This window comes from Vanellus vanellus (assembly GCF_965231255.1).
Source record: "Vanellus vanellus genome assembly, chromosome: 1".
NCBI lineage: Eukaryota > Metazoa > Chordata > Aves > Charadriiformes > Charadriidae > Vanellus > Vanellus vanellus.
Window position 1 is genome coordinate 180607488 of NC_138905.1, and position 16729 is coordinate 180624216.

The 16729-nt window shown below is 38.4% G+C and overlaps 1 protein-coding gene across 1 annotated transcript in view; it reads left to right on the top strand.

Annotated features, from left to right (window-relative positions):
- The window catches only part of PCDH9 (protocadherin 9), a gene marked incomplete at its 3' end in the record, with an annotated part of 691174 nt that overhangs the window by 131541 nt on the left and 542904 nt on the right, over positions 1–16729 (top strand). The gene's annotated exons all lie outside the window — the stretch shown is intronic.

Here is a 16729-nt window from a genome sequence, read left to right on the forward strand (position 1 = left end):
CTTCACACTTTCAGAGTTTCTTGAGCAAAGGATTCCTTTTAATACCAGCCAGATTGCTTTTTAGTTTATGCAAATTAAATTACATAGATTGTTGGTAGCTGACAAAGAAAAAAAAAAAAAAAGGAATATCTTTGAATTTGATTTCCTTAAGTTACTTCTGAGTTAAAGTTGCTACAGTCTGGGGATCTCTGCTCAGTTTAGTTTCCTGTTTTGGAAGGCGATAGTGTTAGGAGGAGATGCTTGCATTTATACAAAAGAAGATTTAGTGTTGTAACTATGCCATGCTGAGATGGACTGAAGCAGTACAAAATTAAACTGAGAAACCAGAAAAACAAGAGGTTATGATGTCAAATTTCCCAACTGGTTTTGAATTAGAAGCAGAAATATGCTTTACTTTATAATCATGATTCAATTCTATCACCCCAGTCTCCACCCCAAAGAAGATCGCATTCATTCTGTTCAAATATGAAAATTCATTTTGATGTTGTAAGAGGAAATAAAAAGGGCTGAAACATTAATAATGGAATGTCAATGTATACATGTAATCCAGGCTTGAACCTGAGGGCAGTCCTTTTGAGGAGCTGAATGACATCCATGTGTAATTTAATAAATGACTGTTGTAACACAAGTGGAGAAGCTCTCAAACACATTGTTTTTGTGTTGATTACTCAGTTCAATTACTGTAAACAAATAATGTAATTTTATAATAGTCACTGAAATAAGTCTAGCCTGAAAGGGTTGTAAAAAGGTTGGAAATATCAAAGCCACATTTATCCATAATTCAATGATTTGATGCCAGACTCACCTAAAAATAAAAGGCCATCCTTCTATGAGTATATCTGTAGCAAGGTTACCATTTTCAAGAGCTTAATGACAACTTTTAGATAATGGTTAAAATAGATTTTTTTCCCAGCATAAATGTTCGCAAGTTACTGTACGCACAGAAACACCTAGCAACAGGTAGAAGTTAAATATATTAATTGGTAGGCTTTTATTTCTGTTTACAGGCACTCCTATAAAGAGCTGGATTTACAAAGAAAAGATAGATGAACAAAAGTGTAATTTAAAATGAAGCATATATTTCTTTCCATTTAAAATAATCGGGCGGTTCATTAGGTAATAAACCAAGTTCCTCTGCGAAGTCCAATTTCGAGACTTAACACAGTGCTCCAAAATAGTTTTTTTTTTTTCCAATTCTGCTTTCCCCACAGACTACAGCTGTTTTCTTGTATTAAAAAGGTTTTGTTTGCTCAGTCGATCTCCCTGTGCCTGAATTTTCATGCCCTTTCACCCTAGTTTTTTCCTAAACCTCTTGCGTAATTCGGTTACTTCATATCCCCAGCTTTTTCAGCAGCAGCAGCCTTCCCTCCTTCCCACAAGCTAGCCCTACCCAGAGCAATGCGTTAAAGCCGAGAGGACAGGATGCAGCTGCCTCTAAAAGCCTGTCAATGATGCTTCTTTTTAAGCCACTGAGAACTGCTAGCACAGCTGCACAGTGAGGTGGATTTACACTTTTTTTTTTTCTTTTCTATATGAGGAATTTCTCAAAAGCTGTATCGAATAATGAGTTAACTGCTGATGCATGAAGGCAAGTGAAGATGCTGCCTTATGCTTAATGATATCCTATGGACAGCCCTGCATTTTAGAGCCAGTTTTTCTGGGGAGACATTGTCTAGGTCAGATGCTGGGGTTATTCTTTACAGGGAATTTGAGGAGATTCTTAACTTCAGATGTGACAGTCCTAGAGTAGGAAGAAATTTGACTTAGCATTAAATCTACAGCTTGTATCTTATATCCTTTCAGCACATAATTGCTTCAGTCTTGATGGCTCGCACAGTACCAGTAGACTGCAGTAAAGCAGTTAGTTTTGGGCTCTAATTTATGAGTTATGTTGCATTTTAACATCCGTGAGGAATTTTTTTATACAGAGCAGTAGCTGGTGGCCTTAGTGACCAGTGTGCCCCCATTTCCCAGCGCTCCTCTTTTCCCTGCAGGCTCCATTATTTACTAGCTTCATCCAGTCTGAGAAAAGCAAAAGGCAAGGGAGCAAGCCTGGCAAGGCTGCAAGCTGATGTTTCTTTGCCTGCTTGCTTCCACTTTCCCTTTTCCTGTTTATTAAAGTTGTAGCTGTCATCCACATGGCAGCTATGCCTGGTTGAAGGAGGGCAGCGAGGGCAGAGGAAGACCCAGGCAGCGAGAGTGGATGCCGCTGGATTTTTGTTGCTGTGGTTAAAAATGCCAAGTTAAAAACATATCTTAACATTGCAAATGAAAACAAGTCATCGTGGCCTTTCTGTAATTTCCAGCTAGGCTGGTTACAAAAGAACCAAACACATTCGATGTGATAAAGAACCTCTGTCCAAATGACAGTCAGGAAGAGGGGGTGTACGGTTTGGTAATGACTGACCTAATGACTCAGACGTCACCTAACACAGATATATGGGGAGAGGCTTGAGTTGCCCCTGCTCACATTCCTTCAAAACTGAAGCCAGATCTTCAAAACTGAATTCTCATCTTGAAAAAAAAAAAAACAAATCATGGGCATGTGAGTGAGTTTTACAAGAAATTGCAAGCAAAGGGTTGTGTTAAATTCTCTTAATTCCACAACTTTATTACTCTAAGACAACGTATTTGGATTTCTGTTTACAAATTTATGTTTAAAACATTTATATTTTTCCATATGCATCATGCTAAATTTTTCATGATTTATGTTCTTGTGCTACCTCTTATGACAGAGAAAGTCACAACCTTTAAATGGGATAATGATTTCATTAAAAACTCTCCTATTGCAGGGATCAAACTCTTTGCCTTGTAAACGGGCTGGAGAAAACATTCTCAAAATGATTAAAAAGACTTTGAAAATGAAATTCTAACAATCAAAAACAAATTAACTACCAGTTCGGATGATTATGTGCATTAAAAAGTGAGTATAAAGTGTGAAGCCAACAGCCTCATGTGATGTAAGTTCATAAAAAGGAGACATCAAAGAAACCCACAACTATAAAATCTTAACAAAATATTTGGAAAATTAACTTAAGGTTGTACTGTAGTGATTAGAATTCATTTGAAAATTATTTAAAAGAGATGTTCTGACTCTGTTTTAATGAAAACACTTGCTTTGGTGACTTTAATAAATTGGGATTAGTTGGTAAGAAAACATGAAATGTCAGATGCTCCAACATGATAGAAAATATCACCTTTCAACACCCAGCGGAATTTGAGAGTAGCTACTAATCTGTTACTTTGCCAGTGCTGGGAAGTGATTGCTGTATTTCCAAATGTCATCAGAGTAGTTTGAGTCATGCCATACACAAGTGAATTTCTGAATATTCTTATGAGCTTTTCCAAACTGAGTTCCTCTGGCTTTGGCAATTCTCTAAGCCATAGTTTAAATACCACACAAACTCACTGAGCATTTTGGGCTAAATGACTTTAATCACTTAAATCACAGATTATGTGGGTATGTTGAGCATTTAGATGGGAATGAAATCCTGAAAACTCTTGATAGCTACCATTGTATTGCTGTCCTCGTGTGCCAAAATATCTGCTGCATCAATATATGCATACAGCTGTTCATGTACTGAAGCTTCTGGCTTGCTAAAAGCCCTGCCTTTTGCATGTGGTATTTTTAAAGCAGGTATTCTTCCTCCTGGGCCCCCTTCCTATCAGCTTTCTCAGGGTAAGAAGACAGACTAAGCCTCTACTCACCTGTCGGGAGAGCCTGTCACTAGAGCCTCTGACCAGGACGCAGTATGCGTGTTTGCATGGAGAGGGAGAAGTAGCAAGGACAAATCATAGAATCATAGAATCATAGAATGGTTTGGGTTGGAAAGGACCTTGAAGATCATTGAGTTCCAACCCCCCTGCCATAGGCAGGGACACCTCCCACTAGACCAGGTTGCCCAAGGCCACGTCCAGCCTGGCCTTAAACACCTCCAGGGATGGGGCCTCTGTTCTTTAGTTTTGCTTAAGAATTAAAGACATGACATGACTCCTCCTCCTTTTGGAGCACTTCACTCCAGAAGAGGGAGGGAGTGTGCTAAGAGGCACTACAACCTGCAGTTATGTGACATACTGTCCGAGGGGTGGGATTTATGCATCCTCTTCTCTTCTCCTTCCTTCTGACTACTTTCTGCATCTCCTTGTTCAGGCTGCTGGCTTCTGCAAAGCTATTCTCAAGCACTTAAAGTGCAAGGAGAACCTGACAACGTAACACAGACCTAACCAATCCTGCAACTGGGTGCCAGACAGATATGTCACCACCACCACCGAGTATTGCAAAGGTTTAGTCCTTCTTTTATCTCCAGCTAATTAGCACAATGATTAGAAGAGTGGCTGCAGGCCACGACTCACACTGCTCTTACCAGTGGTGGAGTTAGACCAATATAACAAGAGAAAGTATACCCTTCACCATTAAGCCTTCTGTGAAAAAGGCAGCTTTTACTGGCATGTGATAAAAAAAGAAATCAGTGTCCCTTTTCATGGAACAACATTGCGTGTTGTTCTGGCAATGTTAGATGAGATAGTGAACCTGCTGAGAAAGCACTGAATGGGATTTGTTGGGGCAGCTGCTTTATACAACTACCCAGGAATAAGGGAAATGGTTAAAGCTTTCAAGTTTGGTACACAGGATTCCCAGAAGCAGACAGCACTAGGAAAAAGGCTCAAGTTTCGTATACAGCAATATTAATTTTGGATTGCTCTTTTTATTAATAAATCAGGTGCTCAATAGCATGAAGGTTTTTCTTCTTTCAAGGAGTTGGCATGTATTTTTGTTTGGAACAGATTAGAAATGTGATTTCACAGAGGAAATGTAATCTCATCTTAAATATTTACAGAATGCTAATTTTATGCTTATATGTTGGCAGAAAAACAGAATAGCATTAATTAGTCTGAATTATTTTTTAACAGAAACATGTTCTTTCCCTTTGGCTAAGACTATATTAGTCAAAAAAAAAAAAAAAAAAATCAGGCCCATTCTCTGGCCCTCAGATAATGCAAGAGAGTTTGTATGCATATGCCTAAATTCTTTCCTGTTCTTCAACCCTCCTCCAAAAGAGGACAGCCTGCTTTGTACCACCAGGTGGAAATTGCTACAGGTTCCTCCTATTTCTCTTAGGCACTCTTTGCTGGGAGATGCTATTTGGCATGACGAAAGGAGGGAGTATTGATAATTGTGTGCCAGTGCTTTACCCCATGTGTTTTATAATATAACTATAGAGAGAGCCTGTGCCAGATGCCATACAACCAGCACACAGGGCTAATACTGAAGGAACAGGTAAGTACTGAATTCACTGGTTGCCTACATAGCAGGTAGACAAAATATAGCATTATACTATACTTTTAACGAAAAAAGACTCTCCAAGCATTGAGATGAGTTATGCAGGAGGCTGTGAAATGCCTATTTCTGCAAGTTTTTAGGTATAGGTTATGCAGATATCTACTAAGCATGGTTAATCCTGCCTCACATTAGGGAGACAGAATCAGAATGATTTTTGGTTGGACCTTAAAGATCATCTAGTTGCAACTAGATGCCACGGGCACGGACACGTCCCACTAGACAGGGTTGCTCAAAGCCCCATCCAATCTGGCCTTGAACATCTCCAGGGACGGACAAGAGCCTGGACAAGCTGATGTCCTGAGGTTCTATTAGCAGTAGCTTTCTATAATGCTGTGATGTTAGGATGCTTCTTTGCTGGCAGTTATGGCATGTGTGGAAAAAAACATTGCAAGTCTGTCTTGTACTGAGTAAACAGTTCCTAGGTTTTTTATGCTCGCTGGCATGGACTTCCAAAATAGTGAATTTTATTTTATTTTTCATCTCAGAAATACTGATGTTACAAGACGTTGCTTTGGGTATTTTGATCCTGGGACTTGCTGTATATCTAGAAACTGATCTATAGCCATGGATGCAGATTAATTTTTAAATACCAAAAATGAAATTTAGAAATACATGTGCGCATTTTTCTTTGATGGCTTAAGACTGCTTGAAGGAATATTTCCTATTCACATAAAAACCTTAAAAAGAGAAAATGGTCGGTGGATCCTTTACAAGAAAACACCATATAAACATTTGAGTTCATATGTATTCAATATAACCGTTTCTGATCCATAAATTGAAATCTCTTAATGTTAGTGTCTTATCTCCTCTTCCTGCTTCCACCCTTACACACACACATAGGCTTTCACATAGGATTGTCTCAGGATACACAATGCTAGGAATTAAAACAGTGTTGCTCTCCCCTGTAAAATTATCAGTATTTTGTGACACGACTAATGTGAAATAAGTAACGCTTTTTTGGTTAACCATCATGACTTATGTTTTCCTGTTTCACAGAAAGATTGCTTGAAAACTTAGTTGTAGATTCAATGAAAAAAAATGGATCCTTGGAATCCTAAGCACCAAAATCTTATCCAAAATCAGCATTAAAAATGAACTTTCTTTTTTTTTTTTTTTGCGTTAGTTAAACATCTGACACATTCTGTTGCAGTTTTTCATTTGTGAGCATGAAAAGTTAGAAGCGTCTCAGATGGTGTTTAATGTTTATAATGCATTTGTCTGGGCAGATGTGCTTGTAAAATTACCAAACCATTTAAAGTTATAAACATAGCTCAAATAAACCTTGTTTCATCTGTGTGAAGGAGACTGATTCCTTCCTCTCCAGACTTCCTAGAACACAAACATTACTACAGAAGTTTAATGGATGCCACTGTTCTATGTGGATTGTAACTTCTGGTTCTCCCTGCTTTTCTTGTTCCTTGGTATGTTTATTTATAAAGGAGTTATGAGACTGTGATTGAAGTTGGAAAAGACGGTCCCCTTGGGCTTGAAAAGTGACTGACCCCAATCAGCAGGGCTTGTTGTCAGTGATGCTGGAATCTCTTCATGACTGAGTGGAAAGTAGTTTCCTGTCAAGTTTAGTTAGGATTGTTGTTTTTTTTTTTTTTCTTTTCATTTTTTTTTTCTCCAGCATAGACAATCTTTGTTGTTATGTACAGTGTGATTCCTGTGCTGCCTTAAAGATAGAAAGAAGAAAGCCTGTGTTCGAAATAGAGATATTGTTACAGCTAAATTTTAGTTCAATGGAGTTGTCACGTAAGAGCTTTCTATGCATCGAGAGATAGATTTCTCCAACAGCGAGTCCTGTCAGGGACCCTTAAAAAGTACAGACTTATGATTGAGTTTCCTATCACAGTCCAGTCTCCTTTATCTTCTGCCTCTGCAGTTTGAAACTAACCTTGATTGTGTCTTTGCACAGTATGTTGTACTGGTGATATGTGAGGCTACACAGGTAGAGAGTAGCGATGTGTTCAGTGATGCTGTGGATGGATAAAGGAGTAAAGTACATACCTTTGAAGAAGGACATTTTCTTAATTCTCCAGTGGAGCAGCTGAAGGAAAAACAAAAAGCCCAAAACAAACCAAAAAACTTCAGTTTTCCACACTAGACGTATATACTTTACAATTAATAAATGTGAGTTTAGGGTTGTTTTTTGTTGTGTTTTTTTTTTATTATTATTATTATTTGTGGAATAAGTTTCTTTAAAAAAATGTACTTTAGTTGAGGCGATGTGTTTGACAAAACATTATTACTCCTTTCTGAGAGTGACTTCTAATTTTCTTTTGACATTCCTTCTGTAAAAAATCCATTTTCCTTTGCAATATTTTTCTCAGTATGATGGTCTGGCATTGACCCTTTACTTTTGGCAGAACCAAGCAGATACAGTTCTCAAGTAGCCATTTTATTTCTGGATGTTGCTGGCTATTGTTCCTTTTATTGTTCCAGTGGTGAATGACTTTAAGTCCTGTCATTTCCCCCCTCTAACTTCTGCTTTAGGAGGAAAAAAAAAAAAAAAAAAAGAAAGAAAAGAGAGAAGGAAATTACTGAAGGAGAATGACATTTTTCACACTTACTTTTGATGGTCAGAGAATTTATTAAAGTGCTGTTCTTGACAGGATGGTTTCAATTGCAATTCAAGCCTGGCCTCAGATCTGAGTCAGACCCTGGATCTGACTAGGGCAGAGGGGGTTTTGCCTAAAACCTTCTCACAGTTCCAACTACATCAGCTACAACTGCAGTTTCCTGGTTTTGAAGATTGTTGTCAGACTTGGTTATTAGATTAAAGTGCTCCAAGACAAATGGTGCTCTGTCGTAGAAGTGCCAAGTGTTATTAATTATTAGTAAAAGTATTTAATTAACCTGGTAGCGATCATCCACAAATCCAAGAGACAAGCTCCGAAAAGGTTGGTATATAAGTGATTTGAAGCTTTTTTCAGGATTTTGGACCATTGTCACCAGGAATTGTGCTGCCTTATGAAAAAGCCAAAATGATACAGTATGTTCGAGGAGTGCTTTTGTTTCCTACGCATCTCAAAGCAACTGCTTCCCTCTCCCTTTGTTTGCTACCTTTTGACATGCTGTCAGCAAGGAATGATTGAATATCTGATTAACATCACGTAAGAAGCATTTTTGCCCAGTTTTCTGACGAGATGCTGAACCAGTCCAAATCCCTTGAGTCTTATGCGGGAGGTAATCCCACGATCCAATGTCAGCATAATCCCCCCAAGACAGCTTAAATATTTGTAGTTCTTTCTTAAATCAAGAAATCCCTTGAGGTTTATACCAATCCCAATTTAAAAAATGACTTGACCTGAAAACCCTGGAGGAATGTTTGAATGAGGTTGTCTTGCCTCTGGCTTCTTGGCCAACTTCCTCTAATAAGATATGAATAAGATATACAAGGTCATAATTTATAATATGATATGAAAATTATGCATCCAGTGAAAGGCTAGGGGGAAAAATAAGAGATGGCAACGGTGGTAGAGACAGCATTTATTGTGATTACTAGAAGGGGGCCTCAGTGGGCTGGGATTATTGTACTTTAAGTGAAATTGATTTTGTTCATGATTTGATTTTAATCTAGTTTAGATGAATCAAATTCTACAAGGAACAGATATTTAATTTAGTACATTAGGATGAAAAGGACATCAGTTCAGAGAAGTTTAATGCATATGATGTGATAAAAGCAGTATCTGATTATAAGAGGGTTTTTTATAGTAATTCCTTGTTATTTCATTACTTCTTGGATATATTTTTTTCTCCACATAATATTTTTATTAAATCCAGCCATGATTCTAGTCTTCTTAATGATATTTAGGCTGATTGCCTGAGCGAAAATAATAGTAATACTAAAAATTGAAGAAGGACAGGAAGAAAGACGGAATTCCAGACATCACACCGATTTTTGCTAGATATCTACTATTGGAACAAACAGAAGATCCTCACTTGCCTCTGGGGCACTTGCTGCAGGCAAGCTCCTTTGCAGAACGAGTCGGAGCTGTCTTGTTACAAACTGCAGTTGTAAACAGAGAGTCTGTAGAAACCAATATCTCCTGCAATTTTCCAGTCTGCTGTTTTCTAATCTAGGGGAGCTGGAATGCTTTGCAATTTGGAAGAAGTTGGTTGCTGTTGAAGAAAGGTCTCCTACACTTTAGCAGTCAGGACCAGATGGATCTGTTTTCATAGGTTAACACCGGAGTTTGGAAAGCCATCCATGCTGAGGATGCAGACAAAGTTCAGCTGATATATATATATGTGTGTGTGTGTGTGTGTGTGTGTGTGTATGTACAGGTTTCTTTTTCTTATAGGATAATTTATGTGAAAATATTCCTATTTCTTTCTCTCTTCCCTGACATCCAATTACTAGCAGCCTCTTGTTGGAAGAAAGAAATACTGTTGATTCACTGGCTTCCTTGCACCTTTTTAGCGCTGTTCTTTGGGTTGTTATAGATAAATCAGAGAACTAGTTTCCTCACTGAGGAATGTTTTCTGTTTGTGTGTTTAATGAACAAACCTTTTATATGCTTAAAAGAAAAGATTTGCTCTGATGGAAGGGACTTCCTATTACCATCTACATTCACAAAGATCAGCATGGGTCATGGTGATCTGCATGGGAAAATAATAAAAAGGAATAATGAAGGAGAATTCTTACATCATAGATGCAGGGCAGGAGTTGGCAGAAAAGCATTTTAATACATCAGTCTGAAAATGCTTGATTATATGTCACCTTGCTGCACTTGCCTGTGTTAAAACAAATTACGAGTGCTTTTGCCCTCTTTGTAAAAAAATATAATTAAGATTTTTCATTTGCTGAAATGCTTTTCAGCAAAAGGCAAAAAAAGGAGCCGGGGGAGGGGGGGGGGGGGCTATGTGGGTCTGACAGCCTATGTCCAGAGGATGGGATCTTCCCTTTCAATGCTTAAATGTAATCATCATGTGTCTCAGGCAAAACTACATCCCCCTTCAACTCCCCCTTCTGTATAACAAGTTGTTCCAATTTAAAACCAATTTAGTTAAACTGGGACACTGGTGGATAATTGTCAGATGCCTCCTATTTGGAGGCAGAATTCACTCTAGAGAAATCTCTGGAGATGGGTTTTCATTGACGTAAATGAAATTAAGATTTTAAAAAGAGTGCACACTATCTGTAGAGAATGCATGGGGTTTCCCCCATATTATACTGTTTTAAAGGTAGTACCTATCACCTGTTGCCCAGATTGAAGTGCTGTGGTCATTGTGGTTCCCCATCAGAGGCTGAGAGCCAACATAGGAGTCATTTGAAGGACACATTGAGAAAGAATGTGGTCTGGCATGACAGAGAGACACTGTTTCCCTTTCTGGTTTGGACTCTTGGCTCCTTTTCAGGATATCCAGTAAATAACACTCCCTGAGAGCCACATGAATCAGCAAAAGTGGATGTTTTTTATTTTAATATCTTATATAGACACTGTGCCAACGAGTAGATGTGTTGTTTCTTTCTGTCTTTAAGTACTTGTGTGTTGTAGGCAATAATTGCAATTTTAGCTTATTGTTTTAAAGTATAATGCCTTTATCCATCTACATCGTTTTCTTTTCCATCATTGACTAATTGGCATTGGCAAATAAGACTGTATTGTTTGGGATCACATGAAGTTCACATGAGGTTTGAATGAAGCAGTGTTAGACATGGTAAGAGATAGAGCATTGAGATTGGTCTGTGCCTTATCAGTAATCTTGGATTTCTACCCCCTGCAACAACTTTAGTTTCACTCCATCTCTTGCTTTTTCCTTGAGATGCTGGGAGTAATGAGAATTTTGTTGTCATTGCTGACTATAAGTCCAGTACTGAGATTGCATCAGTTTATTTAGCAAGAGCTTTTCAGGGACCTACTGTCAGGAATTGATTTCCTTATTTTGGTCCTTCCATTTTGTGTATTAAACCCAAAAAGCAATCTTCAGTGAAAGAGATTCTACTCTTATATCTATTAAAAAATTACCAGAACATGTTATGCTAGGAATTTTCCTTATATGTAAGTATATTTTAAATTTTCTGAATGCTTTAAAACATTTTGTTTCACATTGCAATGCTAACTAGTATGTCTTTAGGAAGAGAAGGGTAGAAGGGAGCAAGGTAAACACACAAATCTGGACATTGTGTCAATAAAATTAACTAATCTGGTGCAATTAAAAGCTTGAGTATATTCTTATTTTTATAGTAGCATATTTTCTAGCTCTTAGTAGGCTTTAAACTGCCTGAAACCGTGAAAGGCTATATTCAATGTCACAGATGTGTGCGGGAGAATGCAAACGGGTTGACATGTACTTGTCAGTGTCAGCTGAGAAAAGAGCTGGCATGGATTGTTTGGTGGAACAATAAGGGAGGTGGTGTCTCCGGGACAATAGCATTAGCTGGCGGAGCAGATGGACTGCTAGCTTGGGAGGTCTAACTAATCCTCTATCAGAACAATGAACAAGAGTTTATGCTTTACTTGGCTAAAATCCACTAAAGTGAAACAGAAATGTGGATGTATCAGGAGTTAGGGCCATCAAGTGCAATAATTTTGCTTGTAAAGGCTGTTTGAAATGTTCCAGAATGAGTGAGAGTATCAGCACAGGGATTCATTACTGTTAAGCAAATCTGGAAAATTTACCCATATGAGCAAACTCTCATAGGTGAAGTGGTAACATAATTTCTTGAATAAAGAACCTTTCACTAGGAGACTGTCTTCAGTTCCTTATAACTTTGCCAAAATTACCTGACATTTTCCTTTGCCAAGATCTGCCTGGGCTCAGATTTTTGAAAATGTCTAGAGAACTATGAGATAAAGGCAAAATATATTATTAAAGTAAAAATTTAAAAAAAAAAAAAAAAAAAAGAGTACTCTTGTAACTGTTTACTAGAGGAAATTTAGTCCCTCTGTGCTTTGGAAAATGAACCTGGAATTAGTAAGATAGTATCTTTTGCTCTTTCTTTGGGAAAAACACCCACAATTAGTCCACTCATAAGCTCTGAAAAATGCCTCAGTTTGCCCTGGCTCAGTAGCAACATTAGCATTTGGCAGCTAAAGTCTGTGATTTGTGTCTGAATTGAGCTTGCTTTATCTCTCAGAAATCACTGGTGTGACCTGACTGCACATGAACCGTCTCTAAATAGCTATATCCATGTATATCAGGGTTAGCAGCTCTTTTCTTCCAATATGGTCCTCCCAGAGGGCTCTTGATCTCCACAGGGAGATTCTTTTCTGTGTTTTCAGTATTTGTCCACTTGATGTCCAAGCAGAACTGAGAATTGCAGTCTGGCTTGGTTGCAGTGAGGTGAGGAATAGGCGTGGACTAGGAAATGGCAGAGTTGGAGGGAAGAGACACCTCGGTCAGCAGGAGGAAGGGATGGCAGGAGCTACCTGAGAGGCGTAGGGTGGCCCATGGGTGGTGCTGACTGCAGCTGCAGCTAGGCAGGAAGTTGAAAACTGGAGATAGGAGCGAAGGTGATGAATGGTGTTGGCAAGATAAACGGGGCTTATGAATCTGGGAAAGCAGTAGCAGACAGGAACGGCCACTGAGGAAAATGTTGGTAGAGAGGTTGATGAGTAGCTCGGAGTTGGAAAAGAACTATGAAACAGAAGCTCAGAGTTAGAAAATATTCATGATGGCTAATTGGAAGGCTAGAAGCTTCTACAGGACCACTCTGGTGTCAATAGTGAGAAAGCCAGATCAGCTGCCTGTGCCAAACATGCTAAGCCACCCTCTTCGTTGGCTTGAAAGGAAATTTAGCAGGGAGAACTTTTTTTTTTATGCCTGAAGTTAGCCTGGCAACACATGACTTACATTAAATTTTCATTTCAGCGAAGGCTTGCTCACTGTGTGTTTCTTATTATCTGTGCGACAGCCTGTGATGCACCGACCCTGATGTGCAGAATGCTTTGCACGTGCCTCGGCAGCCGAGGCTGGTGGGGTACCTGTTCAGAGCCTGTTGGAGGCTGCGCAGGGCCAACCGCTGGAAAAAGCAAAACCCTGGAGCTCTGAAATTTATTTTACACCTCTCTATTTTTGATTTCAGCAGATGCATATCTGCTTTCCTTTGTGAAATACGCCCAGCAATGGTACCGCACACTGCACGGTGATGTTGTGTGGATAAATCTGTTAATATTTAGAAAGAACTAAGAAGCTATAGTGGGACAATCAAGAACCCTTGAAGAAGTTAGTATTTTGATATCAAGTCATGATTTGAACAGCATGCTAGAAAGGGTGTACGGTGTATTCACTGAATAGTGAGGACAAAGTAACTGCTATTTAACAAGCAGTGCCTCATCTGTGCACTCAGTGAGAAGAAATAGCAGATGCCATTTACAACGTTTATGTACAGAGAGGGGAAAAGAAAACAGAGCAATTGTTATTCTGGCATTCCCTAATTTCTGGTTACCTGATTTTGTGGTTCCTTCAGATCACTTTCTTACAAAATAAAACAAAACCAAAAAGCCTACCTCAAAAATCCTTGTGTGCTGGGAAGGGGTTAAATAACTCAAGCCTTTTTTCTGTCTACTTTGCTAATCTGGACACCGTGTTAGATTCACAATTGCCTATGAGGTTATCTACCCTGTTAAAGCTCAGAAGAATTTTCAATGACGCTCATTTGTAGTAATACCTGTTGGGGGAAAGAAAGAGCTTGTGCAATTACAACTGCTCTTATAGCCATTGCTTATCGGAGTCTGCCTCCGAGTCAGGAAGCCTTTTCTGGCTTGAGCAGTGCGGTGAAGAATGACTCCGCTGCCAACAGAATGGAAACTCAAAATGAGATTGAGTTTAAATCCACAGCTGGGACTTGAACACTTGGCACCAGGGATCATAAGGTCATTGCAGTAAGACAGGGAACGTTCATGTGTAGTGTGTAAGAAACACATCGGCTTGCCAGTCCTCACTGCAGATTTTCACTATCTCGTATACGTGTGCTGTACAATAGATGCCCATCTTTTCAACATGTAAAAAAACCCAAGTGTGTATGATTTTTTTTTTCTTTTTTATGGTCAGGCAAAAATATTTACCTGCAGTAAATATTCACTTATTAGAATTTTTACTTCCAAACAGCGGAAAATGGATTTTTATATTCTTTTTGACAAATAAAAGATAAAAAAATGTCCTATGAAATATGATTACATTGCTCAGGATATAAAAACTCACATAGTTGAAGGCAATTGTTCTTTCTGTCTTTTTTTTTTTAATCATTGTTTGGGATTCATGTATATCTTTTAATGCCTTGCGCATTCAAGATTATATGACCACTGAAGTTATTAATAATAAATTCAGAAAAAAAAAAACCCCGAGGATTGTTTTCAAAGGTAAAGCTATAGTAATAGATAGCTACAGTCTTACAGATTTTCTTTTTGCTGTTTATTCCAGGTTAGGTGTATTACCTTGCATAATTCTTGAGAAATTCAAATGACCAAAAGAGAAAGTGCTTCTTTTTAAAGAGCCAGTGTGACCTCTGAAACTAGAGGTGCATATTAATCTTACAGCCAATAATCCTGCCTGAAAAATACATAAAATGCATTTTAATAGAATCAGAGGTAGTCATTTCTTGCTGTGAAGGAAAGGTGAAAGCTTCACTGAGACAGAAAGCAGAAATAAGTCTGGCTTCAAGGACTTAGGGTAAAACTTGGTACTGTACAGGGAAACGGGCACGAGAGCAGATTTAGGAATCTGCAGAGGGCTGAGTTTGCAGGAATGGAGTTTATGGTAAGAACTTACTGATGAGAAAAATCATTTAGTTGACTTTATTTGTAAGCTCTTTGTGACTTTTGTAATTACTAATGCACTAATTTCCTAGACGTTGAACATGTTTTTGTCTGCCTTCTGATAAATATGACAAATTTGTCAGAGGTTAGATGTATGTACTTTATACAGTATATAAACTATACTTTTAGACATCCGAGTCCTCACAAGAGAGAGCTGTTGAACTAAGCTTTGAAAAACAGAGCTCACATGGGATAATTGAAATGCCAGGCATAAAGCCATATTAAACTGGGCTTCATCGGTTAAGCCTCTCGCAGAGCTGCATGTGCTGTACGAAAACTAGAAAACCAACCAACTGGTATTCTAACTTTCATTTTCAAATGACAAGATTGATTGCTTTTTTATGGTAAATGGGGAATAACTAAGTGCTAATAATGCAAATAATGCACACCAAGGATGGACTAAATGAATGAAGAAAACCATAAGAACTACAAAAGGCAGAGCTGAAACCTCTATAGTTTGATTTAAACAGCCTGTAACACCGCAAACTATTGGAGGAAGAAATACAGATTTGGGAATCTTATGGTTTGAGAAAAAGTTCAGTCTGAACTGGAAGAAAAATAAACCCCTTTGCAATTTGCTGAATCAAAAATTGAAAAAAAAAAAAAAAAAAAAAAAAAGGAAAAGTTTCAAAAGTGCTGGCACATAGTGTTTTGAATTTAAATAGGCTCCCTGCAGTTGCTCAGTGAAGCTGGCATTCTTGACAGACCAGCAACTTCAGTTTAGTGATCAGCTACTTTGGGTTTTAGGATCTATGGCTCTGATAGGAATTGGGATTCTTGAGGCTGTCCCCATTGCAGAATGGGAGACAAATACAGAGAGAATTGGACCTCTCAGCGCTTTCAGTCTCCAGGCTCCTTCGCAGAGCACCCCAGGCATGACTAACTGCCCTGATGGGAGCCCTTAAAACTCTGTTTTGGATTCATCAGCAACTCATCTATTGCAGCAAGCATGAACCCAAATATTTTTTGGGGTCAATGAATACACAGTCAGAGGAACTCCTCAGGGAAGCTGGATAGAACTTGCTGTAAAAAGGAAAATGTCACTTTTCAGTGACTTCACCGTCATTTTTTTCAGTTTTACAGCAGTGCCTTCTTAACTTCCCTTGATAAAGCCTCCCATCTAGTTCAAGACTATTCAAACTTTAATTTACAGTGAAACACTTTTGGCTGTCAAATCCAGAGTTTATTCAGTAAACCAAAAATTTTCTGGCCATGATATGTTTTTTGGGTTTTGGTTTCTTTTTTCCCTTTCTTCCTTTTTTTTTTTTTTTGTGTTCTCTGGGCAGGACAGCTTTTCTGGCTGCAACTATTCATGCTTCTCAAAATGGTGATTAAAGACTCACATACTGATTTACTGCTGAAAGGTCATACTCCCTCCCTTCAATTAGGTGGTTTATCCATTCCTTATCACAAGATGTGATCATGTCTGTGTAACAGTTTCCCACTCTGCTTCCACTTAGATCTGTGTTGCATCATTTGCTGACAACCAAGAACCCTCTAAATAAATAACTCACTCAGTTTAACCTTCACTTTACACAATCTTCTTACAGAACATGTTTTGTTATTTTAAGGATAGTTCTGCCAAGTGAATAACACCCAACATCTTCATAAGTAAGTATCA